Source organism: Apis cerana, linkage group LG12, assembly GCF_029169275.1.
Source record: "Apis cerana isolate GH-2021 linkage group LG12, AcerK_1.0, whole genome shotgun sequence".
NCBI lineage: Eukaryota > Metazoa > Arthropoda > Insecta > Hymenoptera > Apidae > Apis > Apis cerana.
In genome coordinates, this window is record NC_083863.1 from 6,980,173 (window position 1) to 6,995,193 (window position 15,021).

At 40.2% G+C, this 15,021-nt stretch overlaps 1 long non-coding RNA gene across 1 annotated transcript; it reads left to right on the forward strand.

Annotated features, from left to right (window-relative positions):
* The first annotated feature begins 13,160 nt into the window (after window positions 1-13,160).
* On the forward strand, window positions 13,161-14,656 carry LOC133667031 (uncharacterized). The gene is made up of 2 exons (XR_009832124.1): window positions 13,161-14,419; window positions 14,500-14,656. It is a non-coding gene; the product is annotated as an uncharacterized LOC133667031 (long non-coding RNA).
* Window positions 14,657-15,021: the final 365 nt, after the last annotated feature.

Here is a 15,021-nt window from a genome sequence, read left to right on the forward strand (position 1 = left end):
TTTCTCTCTCTCTCTCTTTCCCTTTGCAATTTTTTCCCCTCCCCTCCCCTTTCCTTTTTTCCCGCGGATCATAAATAAAGGGATTTAGAAACGTAGCATGCCGGTGATAAATTTATTTCGGTTCACGGATCTCGAAATTGATTAATGTAAAAAAATTTTCCACGTAAATTTCGCCCCTCTCGTTTTTAATTTCGTTCTGTTTTCTCTCTCTTTTTTTTTTTTTTTGATTTTGATATACCGTAAATAAAATCCACGAAACGAGACGCGTTTAACTCGGTAAAAAAAAAAAAAAAAAACATTCGGTCGAATTAAATGTACGTTTCTTTCGGTTAGAGAACGTGTCGTGACGAAACGAAGACACCATTCCCGATCTGATCATCTGACACGAAAAGAAAATTTCTATTTCCTTTTTTATTTTTTTTTTTTTATTTATTCTCGAGTCGCGACCAATGTCTAGGCTTTAACCCCAAGGCTCGGGCTAAAATCCTTCGTGGCGCCGGCAGATAATTTTAGAATCGCGTGATTAAAGTTTCTCGCGATTAAAGCTCCCGGCCGGCCGTGAATAATGAGTTTAAAGCGTGTAGAGGGAGAGGCGCGGCAAAGACACACCTGGTATACATGTTATATTCGTGTCGCACGACCCCGCGTTTGTTGGTAAAACAAATTGAATTTTAAATGATGCCCGGCCCGTGTATGATGAAATTTTATAAACCGCGCGGGGATCGATCGGGGAATCATTATAAATATTTCGCATTGTAATTAGGCCGCGAGCGATACTCGCGTGACACGCGATCACGCGCTTGAAATTCCGATGAATTCTCAATGCGTCGGGATTACCATTTAGTTCCGGCCGAAATTGGAATCTCGGTTATAAAATTGAAAAAGTTTACGCTGCGTGTATTTACGGGCAGGCTGTGAGTAAAATTCGAGTGAAAAATTTCAAAGCAAACAAATTGCTGGAATCACGCTATATTCGAGATCTCGTGAAAATAACTCTAATGATATATCGTACATAGATGGAGCAATATTCTCGACAATCGACCTTCGTCTTGAGGAACGTTTTTACCGATTGGACTAACTGGATTATAAATGACCATTATACCAATATCGAATATAATGAACGCGAAACAACCGTGAAAAGCAATTCCAAAGAAGTATCCTCTTAAATTTTATTCGCGCCCTTTTATTCACAAACAATTTCCAACATCGTTGGAACAGGGGAAGAGGCATCGGTTTCACAAACTGATCCGATATAATTCATGAGGAAACATTGATTGGTCCCGGTTGTGTGTACAATCGGGACCAGCGGCAGTTGAAAAGAGACAGTGCACGCTAACAAGATCCCATCGGTTCGCACCGAGGGTATCGCCTGTACCCACCTCTTCATCAGCCGACGACGAGCTAACATCGGTGAATACGCGGCCATCTAGATACCTGAGCACGCTCCCCCGCTATGTACTCGGTCATTAACGAGTAAACTCGGGCGAAAGTTTGGGTATATCCCCAGGTTAAGATCCCACGCGAAATAGACCGAAGACATCGCGCAGCCACGTGGTATACGACGTGATCGTGTCGATAAAAGAGAACGCTGTCTATTTTAGCGGATTAAGCTATCCAGCTAACCTTATATATCGCGATACATATCGAGTTCCGTTATTTCAACAAATGGGTGGAACATGGATTCAATTTCCAATTGAATGGACTTGGGGTGGTATCGATGGGATCAATAAGAGCAATTTTCTTTCATCGATGTCCATGAGTTCGTGCCTCCTCCCCGCGAAATGGTTCCTCGACAATTACGATCAATCTTGGTATCGATCCGCCGGTCTTACGTGGATTAAAACAGTCCAGATGAGGCAGAAACGATTTAAAATCGCACAGGTTCAACGTTTATATACATCGAAATTATGTCGAGTAACGTTAAAAGAAAGGAAAATCGGACGTTTCCAAAGTATATCGTTAAAAGCGTAATAAGACGCGAATCAGATATCCGATCGGATTTATCGATGGATGAAATTAAAAAAGTGAACCTGTGCAAAACCACTTCAAACGTGGTTTATCTGTGGAAGTTGGGCAGCGGCCCATGCAGAGAGAGCTAAGCCGATTGAATATTCGCGTCAGCAAACCTGGTAAGTACGTGCAACACTTGTATAATTAATGATTCAGAAGACCTTCCGCTTTCCACCGGCATCCAGAGCCATTCCCAATGGAATCACACGTGTGTTCGTTTACGACCACGCTACTTACTTTCCCGATCGTGAATTATTGGCGAGCTCGGCCCGACGTTTTCTTCCTTGTAATTGTAATCGATTTGAGTATCGAACACGTATCTTAGATTACAGGCCATATGAATACGCGCTGAGGAATTATGCAAGTGGTGTCGTTGTTAAATTTAGTCACTCAGTGTGCTATATGTATGCGCGTGCTATAAACGGATAAAGGGGAAAGAAAAGAAAAAATTCTCTACCCTTCGTATCGATTCGTTTATAAGCTCAAGAAAGTTTAATTTAAATCGAAGCCGTGTTGTTTAGCCTTGTTTTTGTTTGGAACGACAGGTTTAAAGTTGCTACGATTGCGAGGACGACGGGCTCTCCACGCTTGATCCGTTTAATTCGCGTTGAGCAGGAAGGGAAAGGGGGTGGAAGGTTTAATAAGAATACGCAAGTTAGTCTTGTCGATTGTCGGAACACGGGCCAGCGCCGAGATATCCTAACTTTTGACGCTGGCTGTCGTGTCGACGAGCCGAGGAATCCCTAAGGAGCAGGCAGACGCTAAAGTTTACCCGCCATGTCTCACCAGGAGACTATATTACTCCGCTTCAACGTACACGTGGGTCAATATTAATCATTGTCATTAACGCCGGCTGCAAGACAGTTTCGGAACAATGGATGTCTGGGGCCATAAAATTTCGTGGTCCCTTGCGATATATCTATACGGTTCGCGGACGGTCTTCGTGGACGTTCGTTGTGCTTGTACTATTTTACTAAAATCGAAGAATACTAGGGAGGTATATGAGGAGAGGAGGGAAAAAAAGAAAACGTTCCTTTTGTCGGATATTTTTGTAATAAACATCGTCATCTCAAATTTAAAAGGAGCAACGGGGTATAATAATTCGATTAAATATATTTGGGAAATTAAATGGTTTAAAAATTGAATGGTCGAAACGGAAGATAAACAGTGAAAAAGACGGTGTCTTTTAAGACATAAAAATAAATAACTCTCGTCTAAAATGGAATCTTCCATTACGGACCCCCGAGGTTCACGCGGGGGTTATCTAAGCCCCCTACGGTTATCTTAATGGTACTTATTGTCTTGACGTAGTACAACGATGCCTCTCCTCCCCTCTTCACCCTTCTTCCACTCCATCCCTTCCACTTTCAACTCCTTTTCCACTCCTATATAGAAACATTAAGCTCGTAGAAACTAGGAAGGTAGGAAGAAGAGGCGCGTTGCTGCTGATGCCAGTCGTTATCGTGCACACTGAAAACTTGCCCTCTTCTCTCTTTCTCTTTCTCCCTACTTCCTCGTCTTCTGGCCCTATCGTGTCGCGATTACCCCTTTTCCTTTCCCCATCCTTCCTCATCTTTTCCCTCGTAAACACGCATGCGTGCTTCTCATCGAGCATCGGCTGATTTCGAGGAACGGACAAAGGAGAAAGAAGGACGGGAGGGAAAGAAAGGAAGTTCGACACGTCCGATATCCGTGCACATATTGGCTGGAACGCCGCGTGCCTTATCCCGATCAGTAATTAGTCCGATCGTTTGCCAAAGACCGAAAGGGAAGGACCGTTGATTGCTATTAACGGCGTCGCTGATTGGGTGAAATCGATTCAATTCGCCACTGGCGAACCTTTTCCATGCCTTCGTTTCTTTCACCTCGTTTTTTTCGCCACCCCTATCCTTCCCCCGCTTCTTTTCCGTTCGATTCCTCAGTTTCGTTCGGTTTGTCGGTCCCTCGATCCGCCTATCAATCCTTCGCTCCCTAGTTCGCTGGTTTCATCGTGCATGATATAAAGGATAATAAATTGCAGCCATTGAACGATTTCACTCGCGTGTAGCCGGGCAGTAAGTTCATTGTATCTAGCGATACAAGCCACTACGTCGTTAACGTTCAATCCGGATTCCATTGCTATCTTTTCAACTCTTTCTTCCTTCTTTTTCTTGTTATTCATCTATTAAAAATATATCGCACGGGATCTGGGAAAATGAAAATGAGAAGATCTCGAATAACGATGAAAGTGTAAGTGATTATCAGGTTGCGATTTCTTTTCTATGCAAATATGTATATATTTAATACACATTTTGCATATTTTATACGAATGTAGATGTCTTAAAGAGTGAAGATAGGATGAAAGTTTATAGTTTTATAGTTTTATATATTATAACTTTTTTTTATCGACGATTAGAATATTTACGTGCACGAATAAAGAATATAATGATTCTCAAAGATCCAGTGTTAAACCGTAGAAAACAAGACTGATATCGAAGGTTAAGATTTGAATTTAATTAAACTTGAACCGGATCGATTAAATAGGGATTCAATTTCACTTTACAGGAGAACTTAAGATAACTTTTAATTCAATTTAGAATCTTCAATGTACCACTAGCAAGATCGTTATAAGCAATATTCTTCCAGAAATAAACACATTCATCGTATAATTTACCTCAAAATACAATTAAATACAATTAAACGATATTAAAATTACGAAAAGTTTGAAACGCTATATCTCCAAAAATATTAAGTTCTAACGAATAAATAAAAGACTAACAGAAGCATGGAATCTTGCTCTTTAAAAGGCTTTTCGATTTATTCCGATACGACCTCTGCTTCCCGAGATATCGTCGTGCAAAGAAAAGATAATTTTTAACCATTTAACTTAAACCGGATTAAACTCTATTAAAATTAGCAAAATTTTAAACTTTTATATTTCCGAAGATATTCACTTTTAATGAACGAATAAAAAACCATTGGAAACACGGAACCTTCCCCTTTAAAATGTATTTTGGTTTATCCCGATCCGACTTTCGGTTCCCGAGATATGGTCGTGCAAAGAAAGGGATAATTTTTAATCGTTTACTCGGATCTCTCGCTCCCACCTCGTCTCATCGACCTATCCCAAACTCCAGACAAGTGTCAGACGCGATTCCTAGAAAAACGTAGTACGCATTTCCAGGAAATAATGTAGGTCAGTGACTCGCGGGTCCATTCATAATTCTTGCGCTACGTTGAGCGAAACTTTGAGTGCTTATAACTCGGCAACGGATTGAGATATCGGGATGAATCAAAAAGCGACTTGAAAAGTATGATTCCCACCGTCTTTCGCGTGACGAGGACAAAATTTTTCATTTCTTCTCATTTATCTTACATGAAAATTTCAAATTTCGTTTGTTACTTTGCCTGATTACAATGCTCCATTCCATCGCAACACAAGAGATCCATTTCATTTCGAGAAAATCACTTTCGATAATAGAATTTTACGTTTATTTAATCTATCTATCTGGGAAGTGGAAGTAGAATCGAGAAAAAGAGAAAGAGATAAAATCGAATAGAAAGGAGATGCGAAAAAGAGCGGCACGTACTGTTTGGCCAATACGATGGAGACCTCGCAATATCCCCAGTGTACAACAAAATCATGAGCCGAATGCAATAGACGTCAAGATTGGATAAAAACAGTATCGATCCGATACTGCGAAAATTCTTTTCGATCTTTCCAACTCTCTCCTCGATTTTCCCTCCCTTTGTTCTCGTTTGTTCTTCGCATCTCGCTCGATGCCTCCCTCTCCCCCAGTCTCCGAATAGACAAAACTTCCAAACACGCGCGCAGGAAATCGTTGAAACAAACTGCCGAAAAACGGGGAAGCGGATACAAATAGGGGATGTACAACGGTGGACGTGAAGTGAATCGGAGGTAGCTGACAAGGTAGCTTCGAGCGGATGTGGATGGAGCCGACTCCGACACCCGCGAGGATTACACGCGTATACACAGACGGGAAGACGGGAACAGGAAAACGAATACCTTATGGGCTTTGAATCGAACCGACGGGCCGCGATTGATCCGAAAGTTCCGCTCATTCGACTCATTGATGCGTGTGCCTGGCCGAACCATCCAATCAAGCCAACGGTAGCAAAAGACCAACCCGGCTATTTAGCCGAATATACCCGGCGGAGGGAAGCAACAAGGCGAGAAAACGGTGAAAGATTGGAAGGAGGATGGAGAAAAATGGAGCGTGGAGCGGTAGACGCGAAACGGGTAAAACGTTCGACTCCATTGGAGCCGCGGTGCGCGATGTATAAGAAAGATCGGTATAAGGGATGGGAGGAAGGGGCGAGAGCCGTGGGGATCGATGGGATGGGATGGAGGATTGGAGCAGGGGGGCTGCCCTGCTCGTTCTGCTCGGGCGGAAGGGTAGAAATGACGCACGGTTGGGTTGCTGTCGGCAGTAGGTTTTCAGAAAGCCTTGAACGTACACGGGGGAAGTGGGGAAGGCAGCCGTGAACTCGTACTCCTCGGAGTACACGAGCTGGCAAATACGCGGAATGGGCGCGGAAGGAGGGGGATAGCAAGTCGAATAGCGAGAAATAGCGCGGGATTTCGCGGGAATGCCGGGATTTCGTGTATGGAGGGACGAAATTGAAGATCGAGTGGCGAATACCGGAAGAGTGGTTGCCACTCTGCGGGCGCAAAACGGGTGTATTCACCGGCCGTCGTACACCCGGGGCCTCTGTAAAAGGGAAAACGACTTTGGCGCCCTCGGCAGAAGACCGGTGGATTGGGACGAATAAGCCGCGTAATAGGAATGGAATACGTTTTTTTCCTCGATCGCTGCGTCCCCGCGATACCAAACCGATTTACCCCCTTTCCCCAAGCGAGCGCGTGTATTCTCAACTGACTGATTGAATTTTTCGGTGTGTGTATGTGTACGTGTGTGTGTGTGGCCGCAAACGACGAATCGGAATACCGTCATCTCGACACGCCACTCTCCTGATGCCTGGTGAATTCTTATGCATCCGAGAACGTTGACTTCGCATTGATTTAGAGGCATGTCGGCCCCGGGAAATGGAAAGCAGACAGCTCCGCAGATTTGTTTGCCGCGGATTTGAAATATTGGGACACAACGAAAACGGTTTGCGTTTTACGAATAGGATTTCGCGTTCCTAGGGAGAGGATATATCGATTCCGATCAGGGCTGTTCGATTCGTTGCCGCAGGAGCGATAATTCAGTCGATCGGAGATAATTATCTGCGGAGATCGTAGAAGAATTTTTCCCCTTGCTAATATCGCTGACTAATTCCTTCCTTTTTCTCATATTTATCATACGATAACGTCACGAACTTATATTCCTGGCAACTTTCCCGGCAGATTTATCTGGCTACGTCATCGGGGGTTGGTCGTCCGACCCTTTCTTGAAGCAGTTTTGCTCCCTGGAATTCATACTTATTGGACGAAGAGAGATAAGTACTGTTTTTCTCAGTTAAACATTTCGTGTCTGATATTTTTTTAAATTTTTAGTCGAGGTTTTTTAAACAGTCAGAAATTTTCTTTCACACCGTTCAAAATGTGAAATAATAGATTTCAAGTAAGTCAGAATATATTTAAAATCATTTATCTATATCCCACGTAAAACTTATCCACTTATTATCTATAATATTGATATCAAGCTTAGCTTAAATCGCTAAGAGATCCCATTTAAACGTTGAAATAAAGACTGTTCGTAATTATTAATCCTTTATTTCGACACATTCGGCGTACGAAATATTCGCAATTCTGTTCACTGAATTTTTTCCTCTCCCTCTCTCTTTTTCTTTTTCCTCCACTGCAACGTGACCCAAATACGGCATTATTTTCCACCAGATTTTACGCGGCCGGATATCACCGCGCTCAAAGTCGTCGCGTTTCCGCGCGTATAAATCGCTACCGTAAAAAGCTGATGAGAGAGTCGACTCGCGTGTAACTCGAAATAAAGCCAGCCTGATGAAAGTGGAGTCCCCGTAAATGAAACATATGAACCGCGCCGTGTTATTCCCTCCCCGTTGTTACGTGAGCCGCAAACCTTTTGTAAACGGCTATCGCGCCGAGTCGCGATATTATTTTCTATACGCGACAGGATCGACAAAAGCAACGCGTGTCTAGCACGTGTGTGCACGCGCGACAAGTTAGACAGTGGCCAGAAACCGGACGATAACGCTCTTAGCCGATAGTTGGTGATTTATCTCCGGTTATAACAGTCCAACGCTGTATCCGTTGGATGGAAAAACATACGCGGATGGATAGCCACGCTTTCAATTCAATTTGTATCGTGTGAAATTACCAGATACGTTTATCGCGAGGGATTTTCCCAACTTATTAACGCAGAGCTGAGAGTAAAAATCATCTCTTTTCTGAATTTTTCCGCGGCGCCCAACATTTGCATTCCATGGAAAATCGTTGGCCGTGGAGAAGGTCTTGAAGGGAGATTTAGAATGCTGTATGCAGCGAAATTAAGCGCGAGAAAACTTGGTGTGGAGGTGAAAAGATGAGAGGCAGGTGTTAATTAAACTCGGCTCGTTCGAAAATCGTGCGACCGAATTTCCCAGATATTGCAATTTGTAAGGTTATTAACGGAGCCTGAAAATAAGATAAAACCATTTCTTTCGGGATTTTTGCAGGGGGCGGGTTTGCGGCGTATTTGCATTCCATGGAAATCATTCCATGGAAGATCCTGAAGAGATTTGGAATCCTGTGGGGCCGAGGGGAGTGAACTTTGGTGCAGGAGGATGAAAAGGCAGGTGTTAATTAGCGCTAGAGAATTCGTGATATCGAATTTTCGTGATATCGCCATCTATAGAATTATGAAACTTTTCAGCTGCCATCATTTGCATAAAACAAACATCGAACTTCACCTGCCCTTCCTTTCAGGGTTAACGTCCGACCTGGGATGTCGCGACGTCGATCTCATCTCGCTTGACGAACCTCGATCGAAACTATATAATCGTTTTTGTTCCAATAGAGATTTCAATTTTGTTTTTACACCGAGCAGGAACACGTAACAATTAAGTGTTTGAAAAGTTTCGAAAACGTAACGCGATAATTGAGTGGAACGGTCGGATCGTAGGTCGGGGGAACGACTGGTTTTATCCGTAGTTTTGAATTTCTGCCGTCCATTTCCATTTACAGGTCACTGCCCTTTGACAGTAGAACGGAAACGAGTGTATTTTCGTTTAAGATTTCTCTACTTTTCCTTCGAGAATTTCGAGATAAGATTTCTTGATCCAAGAGAGATACCGATTTTTCTTATAAATTTAAGCAAAGGATTTTATATAACAATAATTTTACTATATTATTATAACAATGCACGCGACATTTGTGAAATTATGTATAATGGAAAAGAAAATTCTTGAAAATTGTGACAAAATTGTTACAATTAATCTATACTTTAATCTATACTTTAATATACAAGAATTACAGTAAATTGCAAACAAGAAATTGTTACTCAAAACAAAAAATACGAAATAGTAAGATGTAAGTTTGATTAAAATAAAACTAATATTTCACAAATATCTCAACAAAATTCTTCAATGCTTATATTTATCGAAAAAACAACCAAGCTCTAACAATTATCAAGAAATTTGAAACCGAATTTCAATCGAAGCGACAATTACACACATTACAGATGAACCTTTCCCCCTCCCCCCTTCTTTTGTTCCCTCGAATAACGGATTTCTTTCCATTCCCATACTTCTATCCGTTCTCGACGTTCCGCCACAATGTCTCTCCGCCCGAAGAATTGATAACGGCTGCTTTATTATTCCGGCATCCGAGCGGCGCATGTCGCCTCCATTGTCGCTTCTTGACTCGAGATAGCGAGCTCGTGAACACTCGCATTCGAGTCCCGGCCATTGATAAAAGCCGGTGATGAGAAAGCTTGTTAGAAACGTTATCCACGGCGGGACACCTGTTACTGGCGCGTCGCCGCGGGAGCTGGTTCTTGCGGAGTGAAAAAAAAAAAAAAAAGAAAAAAAAAGAAAAATTTATCGAACCGAGAACAGAACCGCGAAACTGTGGAAAAACACGGGGATGATGGAATTTCGAGCGTGCCCGACCATGAGCTTATGGGATCGCGCAGTCTTAACTCATATTAATCCAAGGATTCAGGGGTGGAAGGGGGAGGGTGTGGGCGTTTCGATAAGCGCGTAATTCACGGCCAAAGAAGATTACAACCGAATGCGAGCTTTTTCCACGAGGTAATTCCAAATTTTATCCCAGCCGCGCTTTTAGATATTCGCGCTGGTTATACTGGGGGTTGATGCAGTTCGTAGCCTGGTTTTAGAATTATTTTTTTGAAAGCATTTCTCTTTCTTTTTTTTTTTTTTTTTTGAGGGAAATATTCTTGCGTTCGGTGGAATGGAGCGCGGAGAATAATTAGAAGAAGTAATTGTGGAAATTTGAATAGTTTGAGTATAATAATACGTATTGTACGCGTTGGACGCGTCTTTTTGCGCGCACATTCTGTAAATTTTTGTGTTATTCAAATTTTTGCGCTTATATTAAATACCATATAAATAGTGTCAGCGAATACAGGACAAAATTTCAAATATTCTGAATAGAAAAATTATTTCACCGATCAATAAAATATCCAACCTTGGTTATGAATAAACTAATTAAAAAATACAGCTTATAAAACTAAAAATATTCTATTTAAAAAAATTTACTTATGAGAATTAAACATCCCTCGTCCATGAAAAATGCTTGTTGCTAATTAACAATTAACAACGAACGAGCCAAGCGAAGCTTGTACATCCGATACAAACCTCCATAAAAACTCTATTATTCATTAATTAAAATTTACATAATCATCGGAGCAGAGAATTTTCGCTAATACATTTCTGATTAATTATTTCCCTCCCTCCCGAGAGTACGCTCTCTACGATTTCTATCACCTCGTCTACTTGTCATCTCGCGCAGCTTTCGTAATTCCGCCTCGTAAAACTTCGTAATGATGCAGATATTCAGGGTGCCTGTACGTGTCCCGTGTCACGTACGCGTCATGTGCACATGGATGTAAAATATATATATATATATAAAGGAATATAAATTGAACGGTGGCAAGGTTACTGCAATATGCAACTTGGCTTCTCAATTTCTTCGGCGCGCTTTCACGCATGGAATGGAATCCAATCGGTGACCCACATTTTCCTTCGATGCTCTCGCAGCTACGAGCGGATTTATAGAAGAGGAATCTTCGTAATATCCCGTCGTCGATTCGTGCAAACCTCGCCGATGTCTATTTCAAAAGAATTCCTCCGTTGTCGAGCTCGAAATGAAAGGAAGTTGGAGAAGAAAAGGATGAACCAATACGTAAAATAACCCGAATGTTGTCTTTTTTTTTTTCCTTTTTAAAGAGTTAGAGATTGACTTAAAAATATCGTCCAATACGAGGACGAAGAATTCATAATCGTTTGTGCAATACCATTGAAAAGTAAAAGATTTATTCTGGAAATATCATTTAATAATTATTCGTGACAGTATTATTCATTTGCGTTGCATCGATTTTCTATGAGCAAAAAGGAAAAGTTATTTTAGTGAAAAAATGATATAGAAATACACTTGTCAATTAAACCACTACTGTACCGTTTTTAACTTTCGACGAAAAAACAAATAAACGACAATATTATATTTCCAAAATTAAAAATATTAACGAGCTTGCTCTAATCATATATATTTTATGCGAGCAATCATTAAAGATACTTAAAATTTATTTTAATACTGTATTTGTAAAATAAAAGATTCTTATTAAAAACCTACGAATTCATATATTCTCATCAATCTCGTTATTTTTATAAATCGAATTTTCGAAAGAAATCGCACATATCATACGAGTTCTTCGAATCAATCGGATATCTTCACGGCGCCTAATCGCCATCAGGTCTAAAATTAAACGAAGAGGAAATATACTCTTCCTCCTTTGTCCCAGTTCTCGAAGGGTTGATACGATATTCTCACGGAGAACGATATATTATGTGCGATAACTTGGCTGCGGAAACGGGAAAGAGTTGTTCACCCGTAACTTACTTCAACTATCGCTGATCCCAAGATATTTGCTCGGAATTAGCTCTTCGTTTAACTTCCCTGTACTTCGAGTCGAGATGGTTCAACCACGTACGCCACACGTCAGGATTATACGAGGAACGATAACGAGAAAAATGGCATTTTGGTGAACGATGGATAGGGGAGAAGAGAAGGAAAAGGGAGGAGAAATAGAGGTGAATATCTTGTCTTTTAAGTCTTGAACGGAAGTCAAGTACGAAAAAGGCTTGAACGGGATACAGGCAAAAGGGAGAAGTTGGTAGAGATGAGAATTGGGAAGTAAGGAAACTTCAACGAGTGCTCTATCCAATGACTGGAAGAGGAGAAGGAGGAGGAGGAGGAGCAGGAATACAGTTTTCATGCCACGGATACGAGGGAGTCTTCTCCTGCTCCTGTTCTCAAAGATCGTCTCTCGTGGGACAGTTGCAGCGCGAATGTCGTTTTGGATCTTTTCCAGAGTTTGAATCTGGATCTCTGCTATCGTTAAAGTGAATCTTTCGAATTTGGATTGCTGATCGAGATTATTTGAAGATTCGAATCGAGTCTGAATATTAAAAAAACAACCGAGTGATTTTATTTTAAGAAATTAATCATTTAAGAGAATAATCTTTGTGTCGATCATTCAATTTTCCGATAATTCGAAATATATTAAAACATATTAAGTTCAATCATAATTAAAATAATATCTATTTATTAATGTAAAAATATTATCAATTATTTTCAATTACTTTCAAGATTCTTGAGATGCAATTAAGGAATAAACGCGAGAAACAATTTTCACCAATGAAAAGCTTAATTGTTTTTGAGACGAGGAACACACTTGTATTGTGCGTCACTTAGCAGATTCGATTCAATCGAAAAGTATTTTCACCATCTGGGTCTTGACGATTCTCTCCAGGGACACACCTGATCAAAAACACGAACAACTGCTCTCGCCTTCCTCTGTATGACGTATACCCATTGGAGGAGCGAAATTGGCACTTGGATAAGGTGCCACTTATCTTGCACCGTGTGCATCGATTTTCTCACTACGCACGCGAAAGATTTGAGTCAACGATCGAACGTGCAGACGTGCAGTAGTTGCGGGGATAGGAAGCAAAGCTGCAATTTTCGTTGGCTCGAGGCGAATCGAGAAGGCAGAAGCTCGACGGCGCACGATGGCGACAAGTCCTGCCGCCAATGTGCGCTTCGAACAACGAGGGTTACTTCGCTATCATCCTCGAGGATCCCACGATCAACGAGATTAAATTAACGTGTGCATGCGATCTGTTTAAAAAATTTCTCAGTCAGGATCTCTCGTTAGCAATCTCTCGATTGCTGGATTCTTTTTTTTTTTTTTACAAAATTCACGATTCGTGATTGAAATACTAATTTGAAACACTTTGAGTATAAGATTGCAGAAGTGTGATTAAAATTCGAGAATAATAAAGGATATACATATAAAGATTGTAGAAAATTTTTAAAAATGGAATGTGGGATCTGTATTTTCCAAATTATGCACATTGATTTTTTTTTCTCATCATTGCGAAAGGTTTATTGCGACCTAGGATTCTACGTTCCATTTTTGAAAATTACTGTACGTGGCTTACCTTTTCTCTATATTATATTTCTTTCATTCATCATTATTTCGTAAAATATTTATAATTCGCTAATTACAATTTTCGTAATTAAACATAGGATTACTAATACGTAACATGTACGATAAATATTTTAATATTTGGAATATGATTTCTCATATTTCTAATTCTTTTTCTTTCTTTTTTAATATAATTCAATTTTCTAAATTCTCGAAATTGCAATCTCTCTCAAAAATATTAGAGTTGTGTGTCGTGTGTCGTGCATATACATCACAGTTGAAAAGGGCAGGGACGCGTCCAAGATCGCCGGCAAACCGGAGAAAGTTTAAATTAACTCGCAATATCTGGCGGCTGTTAGCTACGCCAACTCTGATCCAAAGCACGGCCGCAGACATAATAGTTGCATTATCGCTGCCAACGGGTATTTCCTAGCTGGCATTTCGAGAAGAGATGATCGGACAGTTTAAACGTTCGGGCCAACACTTAATCGATCGGGCCGCGGTGGTTATCAGCACCGAAATAGAGGCGCGACTAGTGGGAAGAGCAAATGTGAACTTTGTTCGACAGTTAGCGGAGCGAATTTGGACGAAAAACGACGAAAAATCAACCATTTCGAGGATTTCTCTCAAGTTAGCATCAACGAAATCAACTTGGACGTATACTTTTTCGCGATGGATTCATCCTTTTAATATAACAGCATGTAGAAATCATTTGGACGCCGCTTCTCTCGTCACGGATAACTGGTAAAAGGATGGAAATTAACTTCAAAAGATCGCCTGTATGTATACCTTGTATACCTTGATTTTTCATTAGTATGAAATTCGTTTGTATTTTATAACACAGTTTGTATATTTTTAGACGTTTTTCTTCCAATATATAACGCAATCGACTTCAATCTTCCAGTTATTTGCGAAAGACATTAACAAAATTACAACATTGAATTCTTTTTACTATTTCTCTAAGTTAAAAAGAAAAAATATGAGATGGAGTAAAAAACGTATGTATATACTGTGAATCCTACATTTGTATTCTATGTATCTTATATCCCATATATCCTATATCATGTACTTTATATATACTACCTCTTAGTAATAAGTAAACTGTCAAAAAATGATTAATTGCGAAATATATGATAAACAGGTAAGTAATAGGTAAGTATGTAGTAACTTAAACTGCAGAAAAATTTTATACTATCAAATCTACAATTATATTCTGCAATTACAAAGTCGAAAATTTAAACAAATATTTTTTTTATACAATATCTTAAAAAATTTTATAAGACACTTCCTATAATGTTATAATTTTATAATACAAAAATATAAATTTAGTTAAAAATTCAATAATTTTTATTAGTTAATAAATTATTAACAAATTTCGGAT